General features: G+C 43.3%; 1 protein-coding gene and 1 long non-coding RNA gene across 2 annotated transcripts in view; both read left to right on the plus strand.

The window, feature by feature from the left end:
• The window catches only part of SYNPR (synaptoporin), a 180,259-nt gene that overhangs the window by 58,729 nt on the left and 93,534 nt on the right, over positions 1-27,996 (plus strand). The window lies entirely within an intron of this gene.
• Positions 1,194-27,985, plus strand: LOC122461061. Its single transcript, XR_006282763.1, has 3 exons — positions 1,194-1,492; positions 27,015-27,145; positions 27,883-27,985. It is a non-coding gene; the product is annotated as an uncharacterized LOC122461061 (long non-coding RNA).

Below are 27,996 nucleotides of genomic sequence, written 5' to 3' on the forward strand. Positions count from 1 at the left end.
GTGGAATTTGGATATGTAATATTTATTCTGTAGTGTCTCTTAAGTAATAGTGAGATTTGTTTAGTCAGACAGAGGACATTATTCTTAGTGCTTGGGGATAACAAATGCACAGTTTAATTTGTTACAGATGTCTGTAATGGAGAATCAGGACCCTGGAAAGCTTCCAAAGAAAGAAACCTTCGCTTCTGAAAACCATGTGCTATAGGCTGGTGCTGAAATCAGCTGAGTCATAATTGCATACTTTGCCATGATGTAAATGGATCCAAACTCAAAGTCTTAATTTGAGGGATGTTTTGCAGATGTCGGCCATTAGGAAGTTTCTCTGTTTCTCTGACATTCTGTTTGCTCTGGCTTCATTTGCAATCACTTTAAACAGTGAAGGAACATATGAATAATGTAAGTCTCTCAGTTTGAAATATGTTTTTTTTCTAAATGTCATCAATGGGATGAATTGACTGCATTGTGAATGTGAGCCTCTTATCATAAAAGAGCTGACCAAGGATGTAACCAAAGCAACATTTGTTTGCATCAATCAGTGAATAAAACCTCACTTACAATTAACTTGAATATGGAGAAACTCAACATGGTGTGAAGTGAAATGCCCCCATTAGAAAATCAGATTGCTGTGCTCTGCACTTACCAGACAGCAGCATCTGACAACCTCTGATTTTCCCCATACGCAGGCTAGGAGATACTCCTGCAGACTGTGAAGTAATGTTGATGTTTTAATGACTTTTAATACAGTGCAAAAAGACCCCACTTTCTTTCAATGCATTGCAAGATGCATGTTACAAATGATGCTTATAGTGAAGATGTCTCTGAAAAATGGGGTTTGCTATTGAACAAATCTCATTCTGTGTACCAACACCATAGCCCATGGGGTACGTTGAAGGTGTGAAGAAGGGAGGAAACTGCCCACATTTGCTGCATTTTCCTATTGCAGCACTCATGAGAGAGCCATCAATTCTTTCCCCCCTCATCTCGCTCATCTATTTCCCAAGCTCCCCACCAAGCTGCATTAAAGGAACAGACTGGGAAGAAAAAAACTTTAAAACAAAGCACTTGTAAAGGAACAGACATTTCTTTTGAAGAGCAGTGGAGCTAACTTTCCCTGTAGCTCTTCCCAAAAGTTTCTCTGTGCTGGTAAATTAGCGTGGCCAAAATGGATAAGCCATTCTGAGCAGTTTCATGTTGCATCACTGAGTGTTGATAACAAGTAAATCTCCTACTTGGGATGTAACCCTTTCAGCACTGGGATTTTCTCTGTCCAGTACCTAGCACAATGGGACCCCGATCTTGTTGGGAGCCAATGGGTGCAAACGTAATACTAATGAGAGATGAGGCCTTACTGCACATCCAGGAGCGTATGTGAGATATTTGAGGAATCTCAGCAACTCAGACAGAATATTAGTATAATGAGGCTCAACATGAAAATCTCAAGGAATGCAAGGAAGAGAGCCTGACCCACTCTGACAGAAGACGAATGGTACAGGTAACTTTAAATAACACCCCCCCCCGCCCCCGTGCTGAGGTGATAACCTACCCCAATATTCCTCAAGGAGTACTGTGTAACATATGTTTGGAGTGTTTCCAGAGAAGCATAAGTCTTAATTTTGTGCTTTTAGAAAATGAATTAGGAAAGAGAAATGTAGTGGAGACCTTGTGTCCAACCAAAGCAACCCAGATTTGGAATATTAAATGTTCTCAATGTAATGCTCGTGAACAGGTGACTGGCCAAGTATAACTTGCTGGACTCATTCTGCCAGTAATTTAGAATGGTGAGTATATTGGAGAAGGTCACAAACCTGTTTGTGAACAGAAAGACTTGAAATTTGTTGGTCAAATTGAGTGTTTACCCAAATGTGATGAGTGTCTCAGCCCTTCCCCGTGGTGGCCTGCGGGAGGACACATACGATGGATGGAGGATTGGTGAATAGCCTTGTTTTATATATCAGAGAAGAAATATATGAAGGTAAGAAACTTCCCAATAGCTTTGATCTCTCTCTTTTTGCTCTGCTTACAGTCAGCTCTGCTGAAGGTGTCTGTTCATGCCAAAACCCTCCTGGTCCTAAGACATGACTGGATGGAGGTGCTTTAAGCAGGGCTCTTTAAATTCCCTCTCTTCTGTATATAGCCATCGCTGCATCATGCCACACACACGGTCAGACTTCTCGGAGATCATCAGATGTCTCTATTTTATATACTCTGGCAGCGAGATGCTTATAAGCCAATCCCAGACACTGAGGCTGGAATTTTCTGAAGGACTCTGTGGCCCTACTTGCTCTTTCCAAAGAATTCAGCACTCAGCAGCTTCCAAAATTGGGCTGCCTTTTTAGGTGCCTAAATGGTAGCTGAGTTCTTCTGAAAATCAGGGCCTAGGTGTAGGGGCCTAGCACCTGTGACAATCTAGTCCTGAGCATGTGAAGTCTGCAACCCCCCCTTTCAGTGAGGCTATCCCAAACAGCAGGGAACACATGACAACATCAGCGAGGTCACTAAGCCAACTTAGATTTTATTTTTTCATTATGAAGTGCAAGAATTAAGTGAAGAATAATACACAACATGGAGAGTATAGGAAAGCATGGACTGTTCTACAGTTTTCATTGACATTCTAAGTACACTCCAGATTCACTTAGGAGTCTCACTTCTGCTAGAGCAGAACATCCTTTCTGTTGGATGGCAAGTCTCTTTGCTCTCTGACTCCTTAAACCACCCCGTATTCCCAACATTGTATTATAACTACATCTCTTAGCTGTAATGCAGGGCCTGCTTCCCAAGGTGCTGATGATGAAATCAGGGAGGCACATCAGGCTGGCAAGCCAACTTTGAATTGTTTTCACTGTTTTGGAATATACCAAGATATTTTATTTAGGACTCTCTACACACATGCATTAAAGGCATCTCACCATAGGTCGTCCTTGACGGTTATTAAGTGTGTATGTGTGTATAAGCATAAACTAGACCACTCCTGTAACTACCCCTTGCTCATCAGCCAACAATGACCCACCATTTTTAAGATCTCCCACCAGAGCCTTCCCATTCCCTCACAGCCAAAGAAAGCAAATAGGCCTTCTAGCGTACCATGAAGGGAAATAAATTAAGGCCATTTTGGACCAAGGAGGGAGTGAGCTGAAGGCTGCTGGGCTCTGGCAGAGCCAGCTGTCTTCGATCTTCTAAAAGTGGGGTTCTAGTATAAGTAGCTGTGGCAGTATGATGCAGGGTGTGAGATGGTCTTTTGGCTTATCAAGTACCAAGCCATTAGGTCAATTGTGTTAAATAAACACGGGCCTCCTCTGAGATCTGCTCCCTCTAGGCAGTGAGAAAGGAGGCTGTTGTCAGGACCACAGTGTAGAGCTCAGGCCTGCTAAGTCGGTAGGTGCCGCACCATGGGGGTGCACTGAATTGCTGCCCTTAACCAACAGCCTTAGTGCTAAAGGGCCCACAGCAGCCAGATCCCAGGCCCTTGATTGGATGGACAGGCAGTGCTCTCATTGCATGCCTTGATGCTATAAAGACTGCAACAGGAAGAGGAAGTTATCTGAGCAACATACCAGGGCTTGCTGCCTAGATCGCCTGCTGCGCCGTCTTGCCCTGCTGCCTTGCCACCTCGCCTCCCCAACCCACTGACCTGGCCCCTTGGAATGGATCTTCAGCTACCCGACCACCTGCACACACTTGAGCACTGCTCTGGACTGCCCCCTAGCCTGCCTCGGCCCCGGGCCCTACAGAAGTACGTGTGTGGATCTGATCAGTGCTGTGTGACCAGGTGTAAAGGAACTCCTGGAGTCCCAGTATGTAAGGGGTTACCAGGAAAGTCCAGGTTTCCTCCTATCACATGGCTGATCTGGGATGCGGCTACACAAGCAAAGGAGAAGCTGCAGCAGTGGTGTCCACCTTTGCACTTGGGCTTATCACTCCCCCGGTTTGCTGAAAGCCGGAAGGGTCTCTAGCATAGGTGCTGACTCTGTGGGTGCTCCAGGGCTGGAGCACCCACCAGCAGCCCCATGGTTCAGCGCCTGCCTCTCCACCCACTGGTGGGCCCTGCCGATCAGCTCCTCCCCCTCCCTCCCAGCACCTTCCACATGCTGCTATCAGCTGTTCCTCAGTGTGCAGGAGGTGCTGGAGGGAGGGGGAGGAGTGGGGGCAGGAAGAGGCGGAGGAGGGGGTGGGAAGATGCAGGCGGGGATGGGTGGATTGGGGGCGGGGCCTGGGAAGGAGCGGGGAGGGGGAAGAGGCGGCTTGGGGGATGGAGCAGAGTGGGGGTGGAGCATTCCCTGGGAACAGATGAAGTCGGTGCCGATGGTCTCTTGTGTTTGTCTTTTACCAAGTGTTCTGAGTTGCTTTGCTCTTATGTTGAATTCCCAGTGGCTTAACGCCAGCACTGAAGAATGTGTCTCAAACTGAACTGTAGCTTGGGGTACAGCCATCTTTAAAATGTGGATTTCTTATTCAAATACCCAATTTTTTTTGGTCAAAATCCTAAATATTTTGATTCGGAAGTGCTGCTGCAGTGCTCCCTGGGATGTCTCCAGCTGTCATTCTCTACAGGCCAGTAATTCTGGTTGGATGGTATCTCTCTTGGAGAGCGGGAGTGGCACATTGCAGGAGATATAGTCTGGCCAAGGAGCTCTCCCATTGAGGAAAATGGCAGCATGAAACACCGCAATCGAACTAGTTTGGGTTTTGCCCAAACCGTTTCGTTTTGAGCATTTTCAGTTTTTTGTGTGTTAAAAAAATTCTGCAGAAAGTTCATTCCAGCAAAATCCCAAACTGATGTTTCTAAAAAAGGACATTTGATGGAAAACTTTAATCCAGCCCTACTCTGAAGATTTATTTTAACTTCTCTGGCTGCAGTATCATTCTTGTCCCTTACAGCTAAGCGCATCCCATGTTGAATGTAATGTTGTGAATTTTGTACGTTTACATTGAGTTTGGCTCCTTTGCTGCGAAGGCTACAAAAAAACTCCACGAGCGTTTGGTTGCTGGTGTTCAGAGTCCAGTGGAGACCAATATTGTCTCATTTGTTTGTTTCCGTGTACTCCCCCATCTGTCTGTATCCATCTTTTGTCTCATACTTAAATTGTAAGCTCTTTGGAACATTTTTGTTCTTTGTTTGTACAGTGCCTAGCACAGTAGAATCCTGGTCCATGACTGGGCTCCTTCACACTACAATAACACAAATAATAATCTACCTTCACTTCATTGCACTCTGGCACTGTAACTCTGGGGAAAAAAATCTAGATTGAATGACTTTCAAAAGTAACTGCCGTGTGTTTTAATCGGTTGTGGCGAAATTTTTTTTTTCATTTTAAAGTTGCAGTTTCCCCACATTCCAGCAGAGGTCATGGTTGCCTTTCAGATGCAGTGTATGTAGGTGTCTTCACATTTTCTGACTCAGAAATGTTGTGTGCCATATGTGCAGCTATTAACTCCTGGCTTATCAGAAACACACTCAAAACACGATTTTCAGAGCCTCTAAAACCATTTTATGGTAAGAGCCACATAAAATGTGTTTTGTTGTACTAACAGCATTTGACTGGTGGGCTATCAAAGTGGCACCTTGGGGAGGTCTACCCTGAAATCCAGCTGACATTAACAGGACACTTGCAATTTCCCACTTGATGCTTTGAAAATTCCCCTATGAGCTTCAGAGAATGATAAACTACAATAATGTGGCCAATTCATGGAATTTCTGGCATTTACTATGTATGTATTCATGTGGTCTTTTTAGCTATTGTGGGTACTCTGGTCAAAACTGGAGTAGTTTTAATTTTGGTTTTTTTTAAAGCCAATGCACGTGATGTATTTCCTTACAATCTGACTTATAATTAATGAAAGATTTCTGGTGTCTGTGTTGTTATTTTCTTAACCTTCATTTAGAGAAGTATCAGGCCAACCAAGGAGTTGCTTGATTCCGTCCTCAGTAGCTTTCTCTGCTTTCTTGTGGTTCATGAGGTTTGCTTGTAGGCCAAGACTGAAAACGTTTGTTTCCATTTAGTTTATTTTAATATTACATTATGAAGCATGTAGGATTTTCATTTAAAAAGAGAGGTCTGCTTGGCCTAATTATTAGACCTGACCCACCCAGACCCAAGCTTGAGAGGATCCAGTTGTTTTCCAACCCAACTCTGACCTGAGTCAGCACTGCCATCTCCTGCCCATGGGGTTGGCATTGCAGCGACTGCAGGCATCAGTGGCTGTATGCCCCGTTTCTGCTATCTCCCGCCCCCGCTGTGCTGTGTGTGCTACAGAGTGGAGGTATTGCAACTCACCTCAGTGTGAGCGTACACACAGCACAGAGGTGGCAGCAGCTGGCAGGAGCAGGGCATACAGTCTTAGTGCCAGCCCCAAGGACAGGAGGAGAGCCGACCCAAGCCTGAGTGGATCTGGTTGTTTTCCTATCCTACCCCATCCGGACTTGACACTTGTAATCTGGTCCCATCAGGGTTGGGTTGAAGTCCTCTACATTTAGAGCGTTTTAAACATTTCTTCATAGTGTGCCAGATGTCATTAGGCTTGGAAGGATTAGATTATTATTAGATTAAATGTTTGATTCCACTGTACACACACAGACCAACACAAATATTTCCACTGATAATCAAAATTTACTAATAGGCAAAGTAAGAAAAATGCTTCTTGAACATACTGGAGTTTGATTTAATGACATTTACTTTATGTATTTTGACATGTGATGCTGACCATTTGTGTTAAACAGTTACAAAGTTTTAACTTTTTGCATCTCAGCATCTATTGTCATTAAAAGATTGTCTGCCCCCTATTATCTAAGTGCCCCACCATAACATTGCTCAACTGGGAAAATGTAAATTGATAAAAATGGGGGGGGGGAAATACTCAAAAATAAACTGATATCCATTGAAATTATATTGTAAAAAAATAAGTTCTGCCAAGTCTGGATATAATTAAAATACACCATGTACATGTATAGTACATTTTAACTTTCAGTTAAAACTATAAGTACTTAACAACACAACTGCAACAGTTACTGTAGTTCTTTGGTATAGGAGTTTGCAGATGATACAGAAAAGGAACGCTCAACTTTCATAGCACAAACATGAGACATTGCTGTAACTTGATCTATAATAGCAATGCTGCCAATTCCTCTGTAACCCTTGAATGCAAAAAAATACTTTCTTATTCAAAGGAGTTTGCTGAAAAGTTCCCTAACCATCATTCTGGTTTTCCATTCATGGAGATTGTATGAAATTGCCATTTGGTACTGTAGTTTGCACAAAGCTACAGAGAAATTGCAGTCTGTACCACTTTCCACGCCTTTGCAGACCTTGAAAGGAGGTGATGTTTGTTTATCTGTATAGCATCATGGCAACAAATCAGGCAAGATTCACATCAACGTGCATTAGTGGATACCACAAATATTTGAAAGCAATTTTAAAACTTGCTGGGTTTAATTTTGTCCTCAGAATCCCTTTGCTGGAGCCGTTATCCTTCTGTGGCTCCCTCTCCTGGAGGAAGGATGGTTTTGCAGTTAAGGTACTGAGCTTGCACTCAGGACATCTGGGTACAATTCTTGGGCAAGTAACTACTTCTCTCCTTGCCTCAGTTCCCCTTCTGTAAAATGGGGGACGATAAATCCTCCTCTTCTTCTACCCTTTGTCTTGTCTATTTGGATTGTAAGCTCTTTAGGGCAGGGACTTTCTCTACAGTTGTGAGGAAATACACTCCTGTGTTCACATTCTGCAGGCTATTGTAATGATCTTTGTACAATGTACGCCTTGCGACAAAAGGTAGGTGATGATATCTTTTATTGGTCAGAAGTGGGTCTAATATTTCCTCACTCACCTTGTCTCTCTAATATCCTGGGACTGATATGGCAACAACTACACTGCAGAAGATGCCTTGTATCATTTGAAAACTCATTTGCTTTTTCAGTATTGTCCTGGTAATGTGTTGCAACATTGTATGTGAAGGAAGTTCAAACAGGTGAGGAGAAAAAAACCCAGCAGGGAATATCCTTCTACAGAGACTGTCCCCTGGGTCTCGTCCAAAAATTTTTTTTCAAGCGAGGAACAAGCTATAAAAAGGAGGAAGAAACCAAGCCGTTCCCTTCCCCCGTTCTCTCCGTGCCCACCTCATTCTCCACACCTCAGAAAACTAAGGGAACCAGCCCCGGGATTCTGGGGGAGGAGTCCTGTCCTGAAAGTTTGGCCAGTAATCTGCTGGAGCATGTGGTGATTTTGCTTTGCAACTAAGCTAGTTTCTTAAGTAAATACTAATAAACATTTATCTTTCTTTTCTTATAACCATTTATGACTCATGTATCATTATGTGTACTCGCTTAAAATCTACCTTTGTAGTTAAATTTGTTTTGCTGTTTCATCTAATCCAATGTGTCTGGGTAACTCTATTTAAGGTAACAAACTGGCATATTATTCCCTTAAAGGAGAGAGCCAGGGTGCAGCTACCCAGACGCATCGGTGTGGCTTGCTAGCTGTAAGGCTGTTTGTGAGCAGCCCAGGTGGGAGGCATTGCGAGGCACCCAAGGTTGTACGGCAGGGGTACACGGCCCCCTTCTAGTATGGATTGCATCCTGGTATGTCACAACAGTACCTAGCACAATGGAGCCCTGATCTTGGTTTAGGACCCCAAGTGTTGCCAGGATGTAAATAATTAGTAGTAATCAATATATTTCTGACTATTGAGTAAGTCTGATATAGCTTAAGTTTATCTATGTATTTTTATTGTCAAACATTATCTCCCCATATCTCATTTTCCTTTGTCCAACAGTACAAGAAGTAACAAACGCACGCTGCAACGTTTCAGTGCATCTACCTCTGAGCCTTTCAAATCGGAGTAAGGTGAAAGGAGGATCTATTGCAAGTACTATATATTGTACTCATGATGCCTTTTGTTTCTTTGAATAGCAACCGTGGTCTTTTAAACTAATATTGAAGGCTGTACTCAGTTCATAAATATTTTCATTAAATAATTACATCAGCAAAAGAGCTGGGAGGCTGAGACATTATGAATCCACTTGGTTTTCTGTGGAAGCAGAAACATTTTACTTGGCCTTACCTCTAATGCTCATTAATCTGTACACAGTCAATGCTTGCATGTTGAGTTCAAGGAGAAACCAAATCCTGAAAAATATTGTGAAAGATATTGCAAAAATGCCTACTTCTTCTGACAGATTTTTCTCAAGACAGACCATTTCTGCTTTTTTACTGAATTAGAAAGCCTTCCACTTCCTTGATGCATTTCCTCGACTCAGCCAGCGTCTTTACAAGAATTGGGTCTTAAAATGCAAACTGACATAGGACGCTGCACTGAGACTCCATTTTGTTTGAAGGATTAAGTTAATTGAAAAAAAAAAGAAAGAAAGATGTAATAAGCTTATTTTATTACCTTCTGTGCTCTCTGCTGACTGAGTGCACACTCCCTCTCCCATTGGAGTCCATGGCAAAGCTCCCATTGACTTCATTGGTACAGGATCAAACCCAATGTGTAGGAACCCGAAGCTCCAACTCAGACGTATTCAGCTTTCTATAGACAGTCTGAGTGCTCTCTCCTCCCCTGTGCTAATGTGCCAAAGAGGAGGGGCGGTAGCAGGGAACCGCATCCCCATATTCATGCCGTACGGGAGGATCTTGCCATAAGTCAAGAAACTGCCTAGCAATTGGTTAATGTCCTCTTGCACAGCATATCCCCAAGATGGGACAGCCTGTGGATTGGATGACAAGTCTGTCCCCTCACCCAGCATGAATACTGTGCCCTATAGCTAGAGCTAAATGGGGATGGGCTTCGCTACTGCTCAGAGGAGCAGCAAAGTGGTCTCTACAGCTTGGTCCTCATATGGAAATATGTCCAGGCCAGCAGGTGTTCTGTTTCCAATGTTTCTGCTCCTCCTTCCTGCATTGGCCAGAGCAGAGCACAACTGATATTACCACACCATTTAACTGTCTTATGAGTCTTTTATCTCTGTTCTGTTCACAGGATTTCTTTCACCAAAAACAGCCCAAGGACTAGACATCACTTGAGGTCTATCTTTAGAGCTTAAATAAAAGTTAATTGGTGCTTAAGTCTCAGGCTAGCTCTCTGCACAGGGGTGAATTTCACCCTTATGGTAATGTTTTCAAAAAACACCTACTTTCCATTACATTAAAAGTGATGTGGCATATAGGAGCCTAACTCCCATTGGCTTTCACTAGCTCCTATGCCCTTTGGTCACTTTTGAAAATAGGGCTTAAGTTCCTAGGTCACTTAGGCACTTTGGAAAATTCTAGCTGTAATGTTTGTTTTAAAACTGTTTAATCCCTGAAATAGAGTGAGTGAGGTGGTTAAGGATGAGGCTACAGGGTGTTCCCCAATACTGGGAGGGCCAGGTCTTTGGAGAAGATCCTGCTTTGTTCTTTGTTTATAATACCAAGTGAAGAAATGATGATAACATACTGTAACTGCTACTGGAAACTGCTAAAGATGCCTACATACTAAGCTTAAGATGAGTGAAGCAGACCTAAAAAAAAAATCTACTGATCAAAGAATTCAGGCCAGGCTGAAAGCACCATTTTTTCCTTCCTTAGGGAAGGAAGGTGCCCCATCCTTAATGCTAGACCTAGCCGATTCCATTAGAGAAATGCTTGAAATTCCTCCCTGATAAAATAGGTTGCACACAATTTAATTGTTCAAGGTCTGAGCTAAAGTTTGTGGCGTTGCCAGGGAGAGCGAACACAGCAGCATGTCAAGGAGATGCCCCGAGCAATGTGTGATGCGGCTAGTGAAACAAGTTAGAATGTGCAAGTTACAGCGTAACCGGTAGTGTGGAAGAGCAGTTAGAGGTAAAAGGTATTTCAGGCTTGAAAGGAGGGTTGAAATGTTCGAAAGTCTCTGAGGGACAGATGACCTATCAAGGTCCCTTCCAATCCTACATTTCTATGATTTTATGCTGTTGGAATGTGAGATTTCCGGATGAATCTCGCTAGATAAAGAGGACTCTGCCATTCCATTTATGGAAGACATAGTAGTACAAGTGGTAGAATTACCTCTCCCTTTGAGTGGGTGTAGAGAGCCTTCCTGGCAGAAGTGAAGATTCCTGACCTATGACTGAAATAAAATGTATCCAAAACAGAACTCTAGAAGGGAACCTCAAATACAAGAATTTTTTAAAGCTATTTTCCTTTCTGAGCTTTGAGAGTCATAACTCAAAATGAAAGAACAGAATCTTATTTAAAAAAAAAAGTCTTTGCTGAACTTGCTGAAGCGTCACTACGCTAGTCCAAACTCGGATTGGTTACAACAACTGAACTTTGCCCTTTCAGGATAACAGCTCTCCAAAGAAAATCAAAGCAGGAACTGGAAGAAATGAGTCAGAGAATTCTGAAAAGCTAAATGACTAAAGAATTACTAAGGGTGTTACAGTGCCTGTGGATGGAATCTGAATTCTTCATTTAACAAGCTTTTTATGTGAACTGCTATTTTGTGCTCCAGTTTCCCCCTATCCTGTGCAGTGTTAATGTGTGAACTTGCTGTGCACTATTAAATAGCCTGAAGCTCTTATACATGTGTTGAAAATGTTGCTCACTGAATATTCTTTGTTTCCATTTTATGTTTAAGTAGAAAAACTTCTGCATTTAATTTTACAGTATCGTGTATTGCTAGTGGGTCAGTTCTTATCTCATGTCTCGTAATTGCTGGTATATTCTTCCCCCAACACTCAAGACTTGCTGTATGTCGTAATGAAGACGTAATATGACACTGGGTTTTTATGTTAACTCCTTTTGTTCATAAAGGGTGAAATTTACCCTTTATGTACAGAGGGCAGCAAAGGCCTTTGCACCCTTGTTGTGTAGCAAGATTCATTTAAGTCACTAGGGCTTAAGTGTTATGTACACCTGCATCTGAGTGAATTTGACCTACTATTTGGAGTGCAACACTATTAATGCTAGAGATGGCTGAAACCAAACTCTAGAATCAAACTCCCCTGAACTGGGAAGGGGGTGACATTTGGAATCTGGAACTGTATCAGAATATCACAAGCAGCTTCTACTTCTATAATGGAGTGGGAGGGTGTGAGTGGGAGGGAATCTGCTAAAGGAGCCAAAATATGGATCTGGATTTTTTTCACTTGGGCCCATCTCTTGTGACCACATCTAGTACTGCTGCTTGATAACTGTAACAGGGAGCAACTCACCACTGCAGTGCCTCCTGCTGGCTGTCCCAGGGATTAGCACTGCTAGTCTCACTGCCATCACTTCTGCATCCCAGGACCTGCAGTCCGCTGTCCAGTCACTTCCCTCAGTGGCAACTGCAGCCCATTGTTTGGCCACTTCCTCAGTGGCATGGGCGGGGGGGCTGCCCACTACTCTAGGTCCCAGCCCAGGAACTCTGGAGATGGCTGCCATTTGCTACGTCCCCTCCGAATCCTCCATTCATTTCCCTGGGCCACTTCCCCACGGCCCCCAGCACCTTCTTCGGCCTTACCTCAGGGCTTCAGCCTGCCAGTTTTAGCATCTAGCCATGAGCTCTCCCTACCTTCCCTGGTCCTTGCTGGCAGCACTGTGCTGTCCAGGGTGCTGGCACTCCCTCCTCAGGCTCCAGGCACCCACTCAAACTGCTTTGCCCTGCAGCTCTTCTTATATGGGCCTGCTGGGCCCTGATTGGCTGCTTCTCTCAGCCCTTCTCTGATTGGCTGCCTTGTGCACATCCTCCCTAGGGGCTTCTCTTAATCCCTTAGAGCCCAGTGTGGGGCAGATGCCCCATCACAATAGCCTTCTACTATTATAATATATTATCAAACTTTGTGATGTTATAAATTTCTTGTGTGACTGAGTTATGTTCTGAGACAGTGATTTGTACTTAAAAGCAATAATAAGAACATTTAAAGAAAAGACTAAATGATTGTGAATTATGTGACTGAATGAAATGTTCAGCATTGCCAAAATTTTTCCATTGTCCTTTTTGCTAAAAACTTTTTTTTTTTTTTTTTGGTACAGAAAGATATACTTTCAGTATCAGCTACTCTGAACTATGGTGTGAGTGTAATCTATTCCAAGTGCAATGGCTGACTCCAAACATGCCTCAAAATCCCTTGAATTGTCTAAAGAAAAGGAGTACTTGTGGCACCTTAGAGACTAACAAAATTTGTTAGTCTCTAAGGTGCCACAAGTACTCCTTTTCTTTTTGCGAATACAGACTAACACGGCTGCTACTCTGAAACCTTGAATTGTCTGATGCACAACAGTAAGTTGATGCAACTAAGTTTTATGCTGGAAAGTCATTTCTGGTTCTTACCTGAAAGTCCTCCTTACAACTGTAATTATCAGTTGTAAGTGAAACTGACAGCCTGGAAAATTAAAGATCTTTCCCACAGTAAAATATCTTCAGGCAACGGTAGAACTTTGGAGAGCTATGCAAAACCTATCGTCTCCAATGAAATCACTTCCTTTGATCGAATGCCTCATTTTAGCTTTCTCTGATATCAAATAAAAAATGAAAATAGGGAAAAAGTTGTAAATAAGAACATGACAAGGCAGTTGCAGGATATTGTGTAACAGTAGAAGCCTAAGAAGTTGGAAACTTTAAAGGTCTTTACTAGACCATGTTTAAAGTCATTGTCTGGCAAAAAACAATCAACAAGCCATTATAGCTGTTATAAAAGATGTTTGAGATGTGACTTTACCTTTATTTATTAGTTAGAAAACTAAATGTTTGGAAATATCTTCTCATTCTCTATGGAAATGGGGCATTTCATTTGCAGAACATAAAACGAAATATATTGGAAGATCAGGAAGTGCAAGAATGAAAACAGTTCTCTGAAAAGTGACTCTGAAAGTCACTTCTTACATCCTAGACCTGCATCTTATGCATATTCAGTTATTTCTGTATGCATTAGTGACTAAAGGACTTTTTTTTCCCCACTCCTCCTCATTCTTCCTAACACTAGTCTAGTCTTAACTTCACCCACCAGCAACCTTGATATGCCTGGAAACTTCATAGGTATTCAGACAGTTGGTGATTTTAAAGTTGCATTACATACCACCCTGCATCATACTTCAGCACCTAAGCCGTCAGGGTAGTTTAAGAATGAAGTGTCCATCTCAATTTTAAAATGCAAATGTTCAGCTGAGGCTTCTAAACTCTCTGCTCAAAAGTTCCCCGTATAAATTTTGCATTTGTGATTTCTAATGGGAATTTGCATGTGAAAAGTAAGTATTTAGGCACATGGCTACCTGATACGTTCACCCAAGTACTCAAGAGCAGAGTTTGCATGTTCTTTTGGGTTGTGCCTATGAATTGTTGTGTGTTCAAATATGTAGGGCAGTTTGGGACCTACTGAAAACTTGGTATTTAATGCTGTTGTTTTTGTTGGTTTGTTACATTCTTTATGTTGTTTAGGCCTTATCTTTGTTAAATTGTTATACACTGAATATTAGCTGATTAGTTATACACTGAATATAATCAAACAAATATTGATTTGTTAAAATCAATTTAACAAAGATTTCTCCTTTGGTTAGAATTAATCTTTGGCAGGTGATAACATATTGGGATTATTTTTACATTTATTACTCACTCACACACCCCTCCATTATCTGAGACTCATTGTTTTCTTAGCATTGATTTTTTTTGAGAGAGAGAGAGAGAGAGCGAGAGAGATTTACCAGCTCCAGTGATGAAATGAGTTCTCTTCTAAATGATCAGATGACTTTGCTGGCCTCATGTAACTTTCTATGCATTTTCTCCATTGGCCTGTTACCATGACCCAACCCCAAGTGACGTGTAACCTTGACAGCTGTTACAGCAGTCAGAGTAATCTACCAGCTGGTAAAATAAATGAATCTAATCTCAGTGCAGTAGCTGATTCTCTCTCTCCAAAGAAAATTAGTTTGGAACTAGATGCGACATCAGCCTTAATGTTCCACCAACCAGTGTGGAAGGGTGGGCCCTTGAGCCACACTTTATAAAAAAATTCACTCTTTGTTCACAATTTTAGTTACAAACCTAAAACTTACATGGGATTTGTTTGCAAAAAAGTTGACTAACTTGTTTTTGTTTGCAAAAAAGGTGAACCAAAGCCATGTGCAAAGCAAACCTGTTCTGATTTATGAGAGCAAGAGAGAACCTAGTCATGTGCTTGATGGCTTTAGCTCAGTTTTGCTGTGAGTTTTGGGGTTTCTAAGAACCAGATGCTCGGAAAGTGTCAGCATCCCTCAGCCACAGCAGAAGCTTCATGCAGCTATTGCTATTGCATTAAATCAAGAATAGGTAAGGGGAAGGCGCAGACCATGGGACTAAATTCAGCCCAGGATTAAACAGGTGCAGCTTGTCTTACATGGGAGACAAACGTAGCAATGAAGGGGAACTACATCCACTTACATCAGTGGTTCTAACCTTTTTTAGTAAGGCAACCAACTAGTGGCTCTTCTGAACCTGGCACATGGGTCGCACTGCCACTCAGAGAAGTGTTTGTTTGCCTAGAGCCCCGTGACCCATCTAGAATCTTCTCATGACCCCACTGGTGGGTCCGCACCCACCATTTGGGAAATGTTGACTCATGTCACAACTGAGTTTGGTCCCCAGTTCCCTATCCCATTGACACATGTGAGCAAACAGTTTTCAATCCAGGGATTTTCATAGTAGATTAGAGAGTACATGAAACCCACCATGGTAGCTGTATCACTAGGTGAAGCCTTTCCAAGCTATGAGCCAGGAATCTGAAATGAGACGATGACCAGGACAGTTGGATCTGAGTTTGCAGAGCACTTCATTTGATGCTCCTATGAGGGCAGGTGTCTCCATCGTTCAGGGCCTGATCTAATCCCAGTTGAAGTCAATGGGAGTCTTTCTGTTGATTTCAGTGGGCATTGGTTTAGGCCCCTATGCTTTTACTTGTTGCTTCCCTGACTCCTGGCACACGCCATGCTGTGCCATCTCCTGTGCAGCTCCCCTATGCCGGGAATATTCCCCAGGGACCTTTGTGCCATGTGAGTAGTCCCCTTCTTCTGCCCTCTCCTCTAGACCCACTTCCTTGGCCTAGAGCTGACCTAAACTACGTCTTCTCAAGAAATAACTAAAAGATGGACGCAGGATCTCACAATTGTCGGACTCTCAACTTTTCTACTCTCCTGGTCATTAGTCAACTGTCATCCCTTGCTAATTATCTATTCTTCGTAGTCTGGTAGCACCCATCATGTTGCACTCCAAACACACAGGGTGACTCCATCCCAGGCCCTGAAGAGCGTGCAGGACTAGGTCTGAGTTAGACTAGAAGCTCCACGACATTTCTCTGATGTGCCATGCCAAGGGCTCTATATTATGTATCACTGTTCTGCAATTTAGTTCTACGTTTTTACAGCGTCCAGCAGAATGATGCCCTGATCCTGATGCAGTGGCACCTGATGCTCCCAAATGTCCCACCATTGTGCTAGATACTGTAAATCACATAGGACTACATTGCACATGTAGGCAAGCAGTTTGGCCCAGATTTTTAAAGATGTTTAGCCGCTGCTGCATTCAATGCCAGTGTCTTCTCATTTTCAAAATTTAGGCACTTTGTCAGTGGGATTTAGGCTCCTAAGTGCCTAAATCTTTTTTTAAAATGAGACTTAAGCTCTTAAATCAAGTAGGTGTTGCAACTTTGAGCCCAGCAGTGCTGAAATACCTTTTAAAAATCTAGGTTTCAGAGTAGCAGCTGTTAGTCTGTATTTGCAAAAAGAAAAGCACTAACACATTTATTTGAGCTACAGCTTATGCTCAAATAAATTTTAGTCTCTAAGGTGCCACAAGTCCTCCTTTTCTTTTTAAAAATCTAGGATTTATTGTCACGCAAGCGATCCCATTGATGTCATTGTGGCTCACCAATGTAAAAATTGCACATGAGCCCATAGCATGGGACAGGCTTTGCCCTAGAGATAGTACAGGCTAAAAACACAAGCAACAGCCAAAGGATGTGGGGAAATGAAAATAGTCAGATAAATACAATTTCCTGCCATTTTTTTTAAGTGGGTATAACTAGTTAAAGGAGGAGTGCTGTCTCCAAACCTCACGCAACCTAGCATTCATTCAGTGGGTGGTTTCTTGTTGAGGCAGCTTGTGTAGGGATTGTAATAATAACTAGCATATTCTGCAAAAAAAAATCCTTTTTGGGCAGAGGAAAAGCGAAGAAATGTGGGATGAACAAGTTGTGCGAGGGGCAAAAATGAGCGAGAGCTGAAACACAATATGAAGAATCATTCGTTAGTTTTCTCCACTGTACTCAAGCATTAAAGCTGATGAGTTTTTATCCAGCATGGAAAATCCACTGCTCAAACATTCTGGCACAAACTGCTAATGTGCTGTGCTCTGAGATAGGCTTTGTAGCCCTCTTCTTGTCTCTCTCTCAGAAGGGATCGCCTCAAAGAACCATCATACCAAGCTATGTGGGGCCAAGTGTTTATTGCACAGTGCAGTATGTTGTTTCTGAAGGAGTTTGATCGATTCTGGGACAGTTACTTTTTTACATAAGTCGTCTTTCCTCTAATTCTCATCGTTAGCCAGACTTACACAATAACCTAATAAGATAAAGCACACTGTCTGCACAGGGAAGACGATAAGGGAGTTTTGAATGGTAGGAATGGGATTTGAAACTGAGGAGGGGGCCAGATTAGCACAGCTCTGCCAGCTGCAGATCTGACCCCCAAACTGCTGAATGATGCTGAACAAGAAGCATGTCACGAAGTTGCAATAAAAATGTTACACTCCCGCTAGCAGCAGGAGCCCAGGCTTTTGTGCATAATGACAGATGAGGAACTAAACATCAGAAGCAGAAACCTGCAAGGTTTGTAAACTGCAGTCAGTCCAGATCAAGAAGGGTTCCATTATCCCATCAGATCTGCCCACATGACTTCCATTGTCGCTAATGGGAGTTCCATGGACTCCCCAGGAGGGGAGCCCCCCGTGGGACTGAGTGTCTGTTTAGAAGTGAAGAAATCTACATGGCACATTTGTCCATTTGGAAATTAACTTTTGCAGCTGGTGAGATGTTTAGCTACAAGCACTGGCAGCTTGTCTCGAGCCTCCATGTTCAGCACACCCTCCTGCTTTGCCTCTGGCTAGCTGAATTGCACAAATGCGAATGACTCCTTCTTAAAGAGCATGATGGAAGGGAAAAGGCTTCCTATTGTATGTATCCTTCACCTGCTGAGCGAGGCAGTTTGTGTTAATTCCCTAGAAGTAATACCTAGAAGCACCAACTGAGACAGGGTCCTGCTCCATGACTGGAGATCTTTAGGTGCCATAGTAATATAAATGACTAATAACAGTGACTTTGTTGTGCTAGGTGTACACACACACCAGGAAAAAAATGTTAGTCCCGAACAGCTTGCAAGTTAGGTAGATAAGACAGACAAAGGGTGAGAGAAAGAAGGGTTATCATCCCCCGTTTTGCGGGTAGGGAAACTGAGGCACTGAGCTGCAATGGCTTAAATCCAGCTCTTTTTAACCACACTAGCCTTGTTTTCAATCTGACCCAAAAAACTTTTTTACTCCTAAAACTAGAGCTATCTTTAGAATAACATCAGGGTTTCTGTCTAGCTATTTCTCTTCCTCCATAATCATTTCTGGTAACAGAATTTTTTAAATGCTCCCCAATCCTGATCCCCAGCACCCTGAGTATTTAGAATCCTGCAGGTCTGAGCAGAGACTGCTGGCCATGAGTTGTGTGACTCTCTCCTATTTACTCGGGCAGTGTCAGGGAAACGGAGCTTGGGCTCCACTTGAAATTGTGATTTTTACTTTAGATTAATTACAATCAATTCTCATGAAAGAAAATAGCACTGCATTGTATTATGTCATGTAGGGCCTGCCACAATTGTGATAAAACACTGTGCAACCCTGTTAAAACACAGCACAACAAACTTGTATCCAGTGTTGCACTTGTCATAGCAACTTGCCTCCTCCAAAATGTCTAGTGAAAGAAAGTTGGATTAGTCAAAAGCCTTGGAGCTTGACCTGCGGCTTACCAGATTCTGGCTCTAACAGAAGGAGCAAGTGCTGGAACCTGCAATTTAAATCACCCTTTCTGACCCAGGAAAGCTGGGCTCCAGCTTCTGACGACCACCATGTCCCATCAGGTAAAGAGGGTGGAGACGGGACAGAAGGGAAAAGGGGCCCTGGACTGTGAAGATTGCTCTTAGCACCTTGAATAGAACCTCATATCAAGTGTGTAGCCAGAGCCAGCGGGTGGCATGGAGCACAGGGGTCCGGGATTCACGTTGTCCCACTCCGCTCAGAAGGCAAGCCTCTATGTTCTGTCTTATCTGTAAACCACAGCCACGTCTCACGATAAGGGCTGCCCCAAGCTGTTATGAATAAGAGAGGCTTGATGGTGAAGAAAAGCATCTTCATCTCATATGCTGTCCTTATCATTCAAGAGCTTTGCATCTGCCCCATGTGCAAAGATGGGGAGGAGTTGTCAGCTCGACTTATTGCTTGTATGAGTGATGCTTGTGCAGAGTGAAGCTGCCAGACTATTAAAATAGCCAGGTTTTGTATCCCAGATGCTGTATAACTGTGTCAATTCCTTCCTCTTTGTTCTTGCACACTCTCACAATATTGATAATCAATAGTGTAAAGTATTAACATACTGACAATGTGTGTGGCATCAACCTCTAATGGCTGGTCAGCCCTGTGGTAATTAGTCCCACTAGCTAATGAAGGTTTCATAGTAGCAGCCGTTTTAGTCTGTATTCGCAAAAAGAAAAGGAGTACTTGTGGCACCTTAGAGACTAACAAATTTATTAGAGCATAAGCTTTCGTGAGCTGTAGCTGAGCTGTAGCTCACGAAAGCTTATGCTCTAATAAATTTGTTAGTCTCTAAGGTGCCACAAGTATTCCTTTTCTTTTAGCTAATGAAGCTAACTCAAATAGGACAGGTCTACGCTGAAGGGTCCAGATTCAGCTACTGCTGCTGAATCTGTTCATGGGATCTTTACAATTGCTTTGGTCATCCAATTATTTTAAAGCACATTACCTGTCAACCGTTCTGCACAGTGTACCCTTTTTACATTTGGGGAAACTGAGACACAGAGGGAGGTTAGGTGACTTACTCAAGATCACGCTGACAGTTAGAGGCAGAATTGGGGAATAGAATCCAGGAGTCCTGATATCCAGTCTCCTGCTCTGATGACTAGAGCAGGGGGCCCAGGTTACTGACCTATTGTAAATTGTCGTGGTCTTCGGTGGAAATATCCCAGTAGAAACATCCTAGTTTCATCCTGGATAGCCAGAAAAGTCTGGTATATTTGTTAGAATGACCAGACCAGCCAGTGAAAGCTGTTTCAATGTTGGAGATCCATGAGTACAGTCCTTTGCTTTTACTGCAGTAACCACCCTAGGGGTGTGCACAAGTTCTAGTATTTGTTGGGTTTTCCTAAGATTTTTTTTTAATGTCTCAGGGAGTCATTTATGAGGCCAAAACAATGAGCAATCTACATCAGCCTTTCAGTTACTGTGCTAGTTCATCTTCATAAATAATTTTTTGCGGTATAAATAAGAGCTTGTGGAAGAACGTGAACAAAAGCAATGGGACTTGTGACCCAAATGCACCATCTTAAACCAGTGAATAAAATAGTAGCTACCACTGTTTGGAGCTAGAAAGTCAGAGTGGTAAGGTTCCAAGTTAATTGGAGTGAGACAAACCAAGAAGTAGTGAGTTTCCATATCCAACTGGGTGCTAACTGATGTAGGAAGTGGCAGTGGAGTTGTATTGCTACCTGCTTGGCTCTTGGAGAGTGTGACTAATTTTACTGGGTTATTTGTTGTGTTGCCCATTAGTCCTATTGTCCTTATGCACTGGCCAGAATCATTTAGTTTTGACTCAAAGGTCTCCGCAACAGTTCTCCTCTCCCTGCACCCCCATCATGTGCACTCTGGATACAGACAGGCTCTTTGTTGTGAGGATGTTCTGCAGCAGAGCACACAAGGGCATTCCAAGTGCAGACTGCAAGGAGATGTGGTGACTGGCCTTCTGCCTTTTCCATTCAAAGATGTGCACCAGCTCCTGGCAATCAACAGCATTATGGGAGTCTGTACTGGGGGTTGGACCTGGGAGTGGGAAGGAAGACCTGGTTTCTTGTGCTTGATGGCAGGTAAAAATAGGCAAGTGGAGTAGGCCAGATCCTTAGCTGGTAGATGTTGGTATAGCCTCGTCGATGTCAATGGAGTCCTGCATCCAGGAATCTAGCCCAGCTTGAGTAGATCCTACATGCAGAGCTGCCACATTCTAGCTGGAGGCTGGAAAGGGAATTGGGTTTTGTTTCTCCCACTTTCCTCAAACGTGTCTCCCCAGTTTGTCACCTCTTCCTACCTCCCTTTCCACCAGCTGGATGATCCACATAAGCACAGTAATGTCTGTTCTCTGACCTCAGTAAACCATTGTGAGTCTTATCAGAGTAGGTGGGACCTTTTAAATTCTACTAAATCATGCTACAATCCTCTAACCTCCAACTGGGTTTATGAATGCAATCAAAACAGGCAGGACCCAATAGTTCCCCGATGTGCGGACCCTTTGAGCTATCTTTTCCACTAGTACCAGAGATACACCTTGTAAGTGGAAAACAAATGAATGTTTGCTGGTCCATTTTATATACAAGTACCACCCAGGCACAGTCCATGTCCTTGTTCGTGGCTCCAGCTTCGCAGTTCAGTATGCACCGATGTCCCAAAGACCCAAATCCTCATCCCATAAACAAAGCCTGTGTTCAAAAAGGCCTTGCCCATAAGAGCTACGTGCGGTAGGAAGAAAAAGGCCTCAGTCCCAGGGAACCAACCCGCTCCTGCTACAGGGCCATGGGAGGGGTTGTGGACATGCTACTGACCATATAAGTCCAATGGGTATCATTATTATTAGGTGAAAGAGAACTTCCATCTTGATGGGTTTATCCCTGCCCTTGCTCTAAAAATGAGGCAGCCATTAGTGGAGTCCCTCTACCTCCAGGCGTCCATTGATTTAGGGGAGTTCTCAGTATAATGAAAACAAAGGCAGGGGCCAGACCTGGCTCAGTTTGTATCTTTTCTTAGAGTACGTTGACACTGCAGTTAAAAACCTGCAGCTGGCCTGTGCCAGCTCACTCAGGCTCCCGGGGCTTGGGCTAAGGGGCTGTGTAATTGCAGTGTAGATGTTCAGGCTCAGACTGGAGCCCAGGGTCTAGGACTCTGCGAGATAGGAGTGTCCCAGAGCTCAGGCAAGCATCTACACTGCAGTTAAACAGCCCATTAGCCTGAACCCTATGATCCTGACTCAGCTGGCATGGGTCAGCCATGGGTGTTTAATTGCAGTGTAGACAGATCCTTAGCAAGACATGCGGGGGAATTACTCCTGCATTTGGGCCACAGGAATTCCTGCCCAGCTGCAATTGTGCAGTGCTAAATGAATGTGTTTAGAATGCGAAGCGGTTAGACATATTTACATTCTCTTCTCCTTCCATGTGCAGCGTTGCAACTCCCAGTACAGTGCTCGTCTGTTCCCCTCTCACCGCCCCTGTTGTCTTCCAAGCTAGACTGACCTTTCTTCTGGATGTATTCGCCCCTGTGCTCAGCACTCTGCAGCTCGGAAGGCAGTATTTTTCAGTCTACTGAATCAAGCCTTGAATATTGAAGAAGGCAGTGGGCAATTCAGTGTAAGCACATCCGTTTACTTTTTCAGAGGCATGGTCAAGGGAACTAATATAACAAGCAGCTGTATAATTAGTGGAAATTGATATCAGTACTCACATTTGTTGTATAATCCGTTTCAGTCCGAAATCTTATAGTACTTAAGGGTGGGGGGGGTTGACTCATTCCACATCATTGTCTTTGTCACTTGCCAAGTTAAAACTTATGCTAAGTTGGACACAGGTGGGCTGCTAAGTGTGGTGAGAAATAATAGAGACTATTAGTTTTAGCCTGAAATAAATGGGTTGTCCAGCTGTAGTTGCTGTAGAGAGGAAGTTGAATGTTAATTAGATGCCAGCGGTAATTATAATGATTATGTACTTTTTGAGTAGCTGGTGGGAATAGCTCGATTTACATCCAAAGAGTTATGTGAACGACATGCTAATCGCTTTCAGGGGAAAAGGAAGGTACTCTTTTTTTACTAAAGAAATTATAGTGAAGCAAAGCTCCACTGGGATACAAAGAACTGCAAAAGTGGCTCATTGTAATTACTGAGTAGCTGCAAGAATAGCTGCATATTGGAGAAAGTAGGGGAAAATGCTTTGGTATTCGTGCAATATGTTCTGCTATACTCCATTCCTTAGTTATCACCCAATGTCTCATGGAAGGATGTAGGAAAAAAAAGGCACTGGAGGATCCATGGCCATTGTGTCTTCATGACTTCCAGATCTCACATGCTTGGTTAACAAGTGAAAAGTAGCCTTCCAATTTCCAGCCCTGTGAACTTTCAGCCTGTGATCTGAAAGAGCCCGGCTTCAGTCTTTCTGGCTCATGCTCAACAACATTAAAGATTCTGCACTTGGTACTTGATTAACTCTTCCATGAATAACACACAAAGCAGAAAAGGATTCAGGTTGTTCGCTGTTCTATAGTCCTGGTGGGAGTAAACCTTTAATTTTAGGGCCTAATTCTGTAAACTTATACATGATTAACTTTACTCAGATGACCAGTTGCACTGACTTCAATAGTACTACTTGCCCAAATAGTCATTCACGCACCTAAGTGTTTGTAAGATTGGGCCCTTAGTAAAGTAACTCCACTGACTCTGAAGATGCCTGGGGAACAGTCTAGTGAGTAAAAGGATGGCAGTTTACATAGTCAATCTTCAGAGCAGGTCAGTACTTTAAAACCAGACATTGTGTGGAAATGAACACTTCATTTCCCAAGTCCTACAGAATCCAGCAGAGCCCTCCTGGAGCTAACACTCAAGATACACTTCTCCAACTAAATATTCAATGTAAACAAGCATTAATAGCCCCAGAATTTCCTTTCTAGTTCTGGATATTTTGTCATTGGCAACTTTACTAGTTGGGTTAATAAAATTAATAATGCAGTTCTTTTAAAAACAAACAAACAAACAAACAAAAAACAAACCCCAAACACTTTTTGTCCATCCTGTTTGCAGTGATAATATGTATCTAAGTACGATGCAGGAGACTTCATTCGGGGAGTTCTGTGGAGCAGTGGAGAAGAGACATGGAGAGGATGCCTTTGATGACCTCAACAGTTCTCCACTAAGAGTAGATGCCTCTAGGTCAAGCAACGCAGCAGTATAAATAGCAGTCTCTGAACAAACTACATATTCTGCTCCTAGCCAGGGGGGAAGTAGTGGGCTGCTCTTCCATCAGCAGAAGGGAAGAGAGGACAAAGAGAAACGCTTTAGTGCTGTATGTACAAACTCTTCTGTTTGGGAGAAAAGCAAACTATAGGCTTTAACATGAACCACACAAAATCTTGTCAAAGTTTACACAGCCTAAAAAAATAACCTGTGTGGATTCTGTATATTTTGAAGAGCTGAGTGAAACTGTTTGCAAACATTCGATCAAAGAACATTATTGTCCACATTCCGGTAGCACTAAGAGACCTCTACCAAAATCAAGGGCCCATCATGCTGGGCATTGCACAGACACACAGTAAGAGGCAGTCCCAGCCTCAAAATATAGACAGGCAAAGGTTGGTGAGAATAAGGATTGTTATCCCTTGTTTACCAGTGGGAAAGTGAGGCACAAATAGATGTGGTGCACATAAGCCCATCTTTGCTTTCAAAACCACTTTGAATTTGCTTTGTTTGTTTTCAGGTGCATTTGGTGTTGGTTTTTATATTCATTGCCAGAAATTTTCATGGAAACAGAATTTTGAGTGAGTCTGAGATAATAATAGCAGAAAGGGAATTTTGTATTTCACACCCTAAACCAGATTCTAAGGCCATGTCTGTGCTGGCATAGTTACAACCCTGCAGTTAGACATTTCTGACATTGACGGAAGGGGTAGGGGTTTTTCCATTTCTCCGAGAGGCGGTAACTAGCTTGACAGAAGAATTCTTCCATTGGCCTACCCACGTTTACATGAGGATTGGGTTGATTTAACTATGACACTCAAGGTGTGAAATCTTTCACAGCCCTGAGTGATGTAGCTAGGTCAATCTGATTTTTAAGTGTAGACCAGGACTAACAGTTACACTTATACAGTCAGGGAACAGAATCAATTCCATAGAAGCTGGGTGTCCAATCAAACATAGCTGAAAAGTGGGAGGTGTTGTTTATTGTATAATCTGAATAAACAGCTCCCAAGTAATCTCTAGGTCAAGAATTATTTGCAGAATAATTTTTGCATAAGAAATCACAAAAATCACTGGCAAGTCACATGCAGAAAAGAATAATTTGTTGATTACGTTATTGTACTGTAAATGATCTGCTCAGATCTAATATATTGTATGTCCTTTCACAGTATAAAATCTTTCCTCAGGGATTCTTGGTATGTGGTGGTCCCTATAATCCCAGTACTGTACTGTGAATTTTCTCAGGGTCCCTATCTTCATGAAATAATAGGAAACTCTTGAATATTATACCTACCGACATGTGCACAAGTCTAACAGCAATGAAATTATTTCCATTGAAAATCTACGATGGTTGAACTTGGACAAACCCGCTATTTTATAGGAAAAAGATCCTCCAGGAAATGTTTTCCCTTAAGAACTTGGACCCATCGCTAACTCACAAACATAAAAAATACATCGTTCCCCTTCATTCACAGGGGACATACAGGTCTCCTGCATCCAATCCTACTGTTGATATACTTGAGAGGCTTATACTGTTGGTGACCAGGAAGATCCTTCCTTTTCTTTTGACCAGGTTACATTGTTCTGTCCCCGGGAGATGGTTGGATTTCTCATACATCAGCACTGTACAGGATTCCACCCTTGAGATTAATACACGCCCTTGCGTTACATGATAATACAATATATAGGGCAGTGATGTCATGCATAGAATTTAAATAGATATTGAACTCATTGCTGTGTCCAGGTCCTGCACCCTCCTCAGGTCTGTCATGGCTTTTCAATGCCACACTCCCATCTGCTGCTTCCTAGAAAGATCTAGCCTTTCGCTGAATGTCCTAGCCATTACCTCATGCCTACTTCCCTTCCTCCTTCAGGCAAGAACTCAGTTTCTCTAGGGTGCTCAATGGTAAAGGTTTCCCACCCAGCTGCAAATACAACATTTCCTAATTCCTTACCCAGGAAAGACAACAATGTCTTAGATGGCTTCTTTTATTGCTTCTGAAAGATTGAATGAAAAGCATGTGGCAAGATAAATGGTTTGCTTTCATGTTCATAATCCCGGCTCTAACCAGATTTAATCTTAACGTGAACTATTTTTCATTGAACATTTAAACTGAAACAATATCTTACATGGTTGCATGCAGTGTTGTAGCCGTGTCGGTCCCAGGACATTAGAGAAACAAGGTGGGGGAGGTAATATCTTTTATTGGACTAACTTCTGTTGGGGAGACAAGCTTTTTTGTCTCTCTCATTGACAGAAGCTGGTCTAATAAAAGATATTACCTCATCCACCTTGTCTCCCTAATTGAAACAATAGGCCTTTACATTTTCACCATTTCATTTGCAAGACTTAATTCTTGGGATAGGTAAAGTCAGACCCAACCCAAACTTTCACACAAGCTCAAGCCCTTACAAAGAAGTTTGAAGGGTTAGGATCAGAGGCGCCAACTTTCAAATTTCCCCGGGAGTGCTCAACTCCGCTCCCCCTGCTCTGCCCCAGGCATTGCCCCATTCCACCCCTTTCCCCAAGGCCTCACTCACCCCAGCCTCTTCCTGCCCCTCTCCTCCCACCCCCGCCCCACAGCGCCTCCTGCATGCCGTGAACAGCTGATCAATAGCAGGTGGGAGACACTAGTGGGGGGGAGGAGCTCATTGGAGGGGCCGCGATTGGGTGCTGAGCACCCACTATTTTTTCCTATGGGTGCTCCAGCCCTAGAGCACCCACGGAGTTGATGCCTCTGGTTAGAGTGACTTTGATTATTCTGGTGGTTACAGATACTGTGTTTTCCCTTTTCAGGCTCCTCTTTAAGGAACTGCTGCTGCTGAATGCCAGGGAGTTCCTGAAACACATGATGCCACAACAGGAAGAGCACCAAGGGATAGCCAGGGACTTTTATTTCTTATCTAGATAGCAGACAAGCACCCTAGGTACTCCACAGAAGAACATGAAGATGAGTTTCCCATCTGCATGGACACAGTGCAAACCCCAAAGCCTGTGGGAGGTGGGGGGAATCAGGAACTCTCAGGAAGTGCTCACCACTTTGAACTTCCAGCTCCAACGCATATGCAGTTCATACCTTAAGGCCACCGTTTTCCAAAGTGGCCACAGACATGGTTGTGTGTACAGCTTGAGAGTTAACCTGGCAAAAATGGAGCATGCAGCATCAGTGACCCCTTTAGAAAAGGCTGGTCCAAATCATCAAGCACTACTTGGATTTTGTTGGCTAGTTTTTACAGCCCAGCAATTCCCATTCATCCTTTTGTTGCCATCCAGGTGCCCTGGCTGCTCCAGTTTTCCCTTTCCACCCCAACAATCCTTTCCTCCTCTTCTCCCCACCTGACACTTTGACCTAGGAGAGAATCAAATCCTAACAAATGTCCAAAGAACGTCCCTATGTCTCACAGCCAGTGACTGCTGCTTGTCTCAGTGGCAACCCTCCTCCTTCCTTCCCTGTTCCAGAATAGTGTCAGTGGGCCAAGGCCAGGTGGTACGGCTGGGCCTACCCCTGCCCCTGGCAGCTCAATAGCCAAGTTGTTTGGAAAGGTAAGTGTGAGGCTTTGAACTCCTGGTGAGCAGGATCCATGGGCCACATCCGTTAATGTTCATTTTGTTAGTTACGTGATGAAGCGCTGAAGTTTAAATACCCCCAAACTTACCTTTACAGAAAACCCATACAGGCAGAGAAGCATGCGGTGCTCTTCCTGCAGACTTGCTGCGTGTTTCGGCTCCGTCCTGTCGCTCAGCAGCCAGTCCTTCCCGAGGAACCTGTAAGTAACTC

The sequence above is a fragment of the Dermochelys coriacea genome, chromosome 7 (assembly GCF_009764565.3).
Source record: "Dermochelys coriacea isolate rDerCor1 chromosome 7, rDerCor1.pri.v4, whole genome shotgun sequence".
Lineage (NCBI taxonomy): Eukaryota > Metazoa > Chordata > Testudines > Dermochelyidae > Dermochelys > Dermochelys coriacea.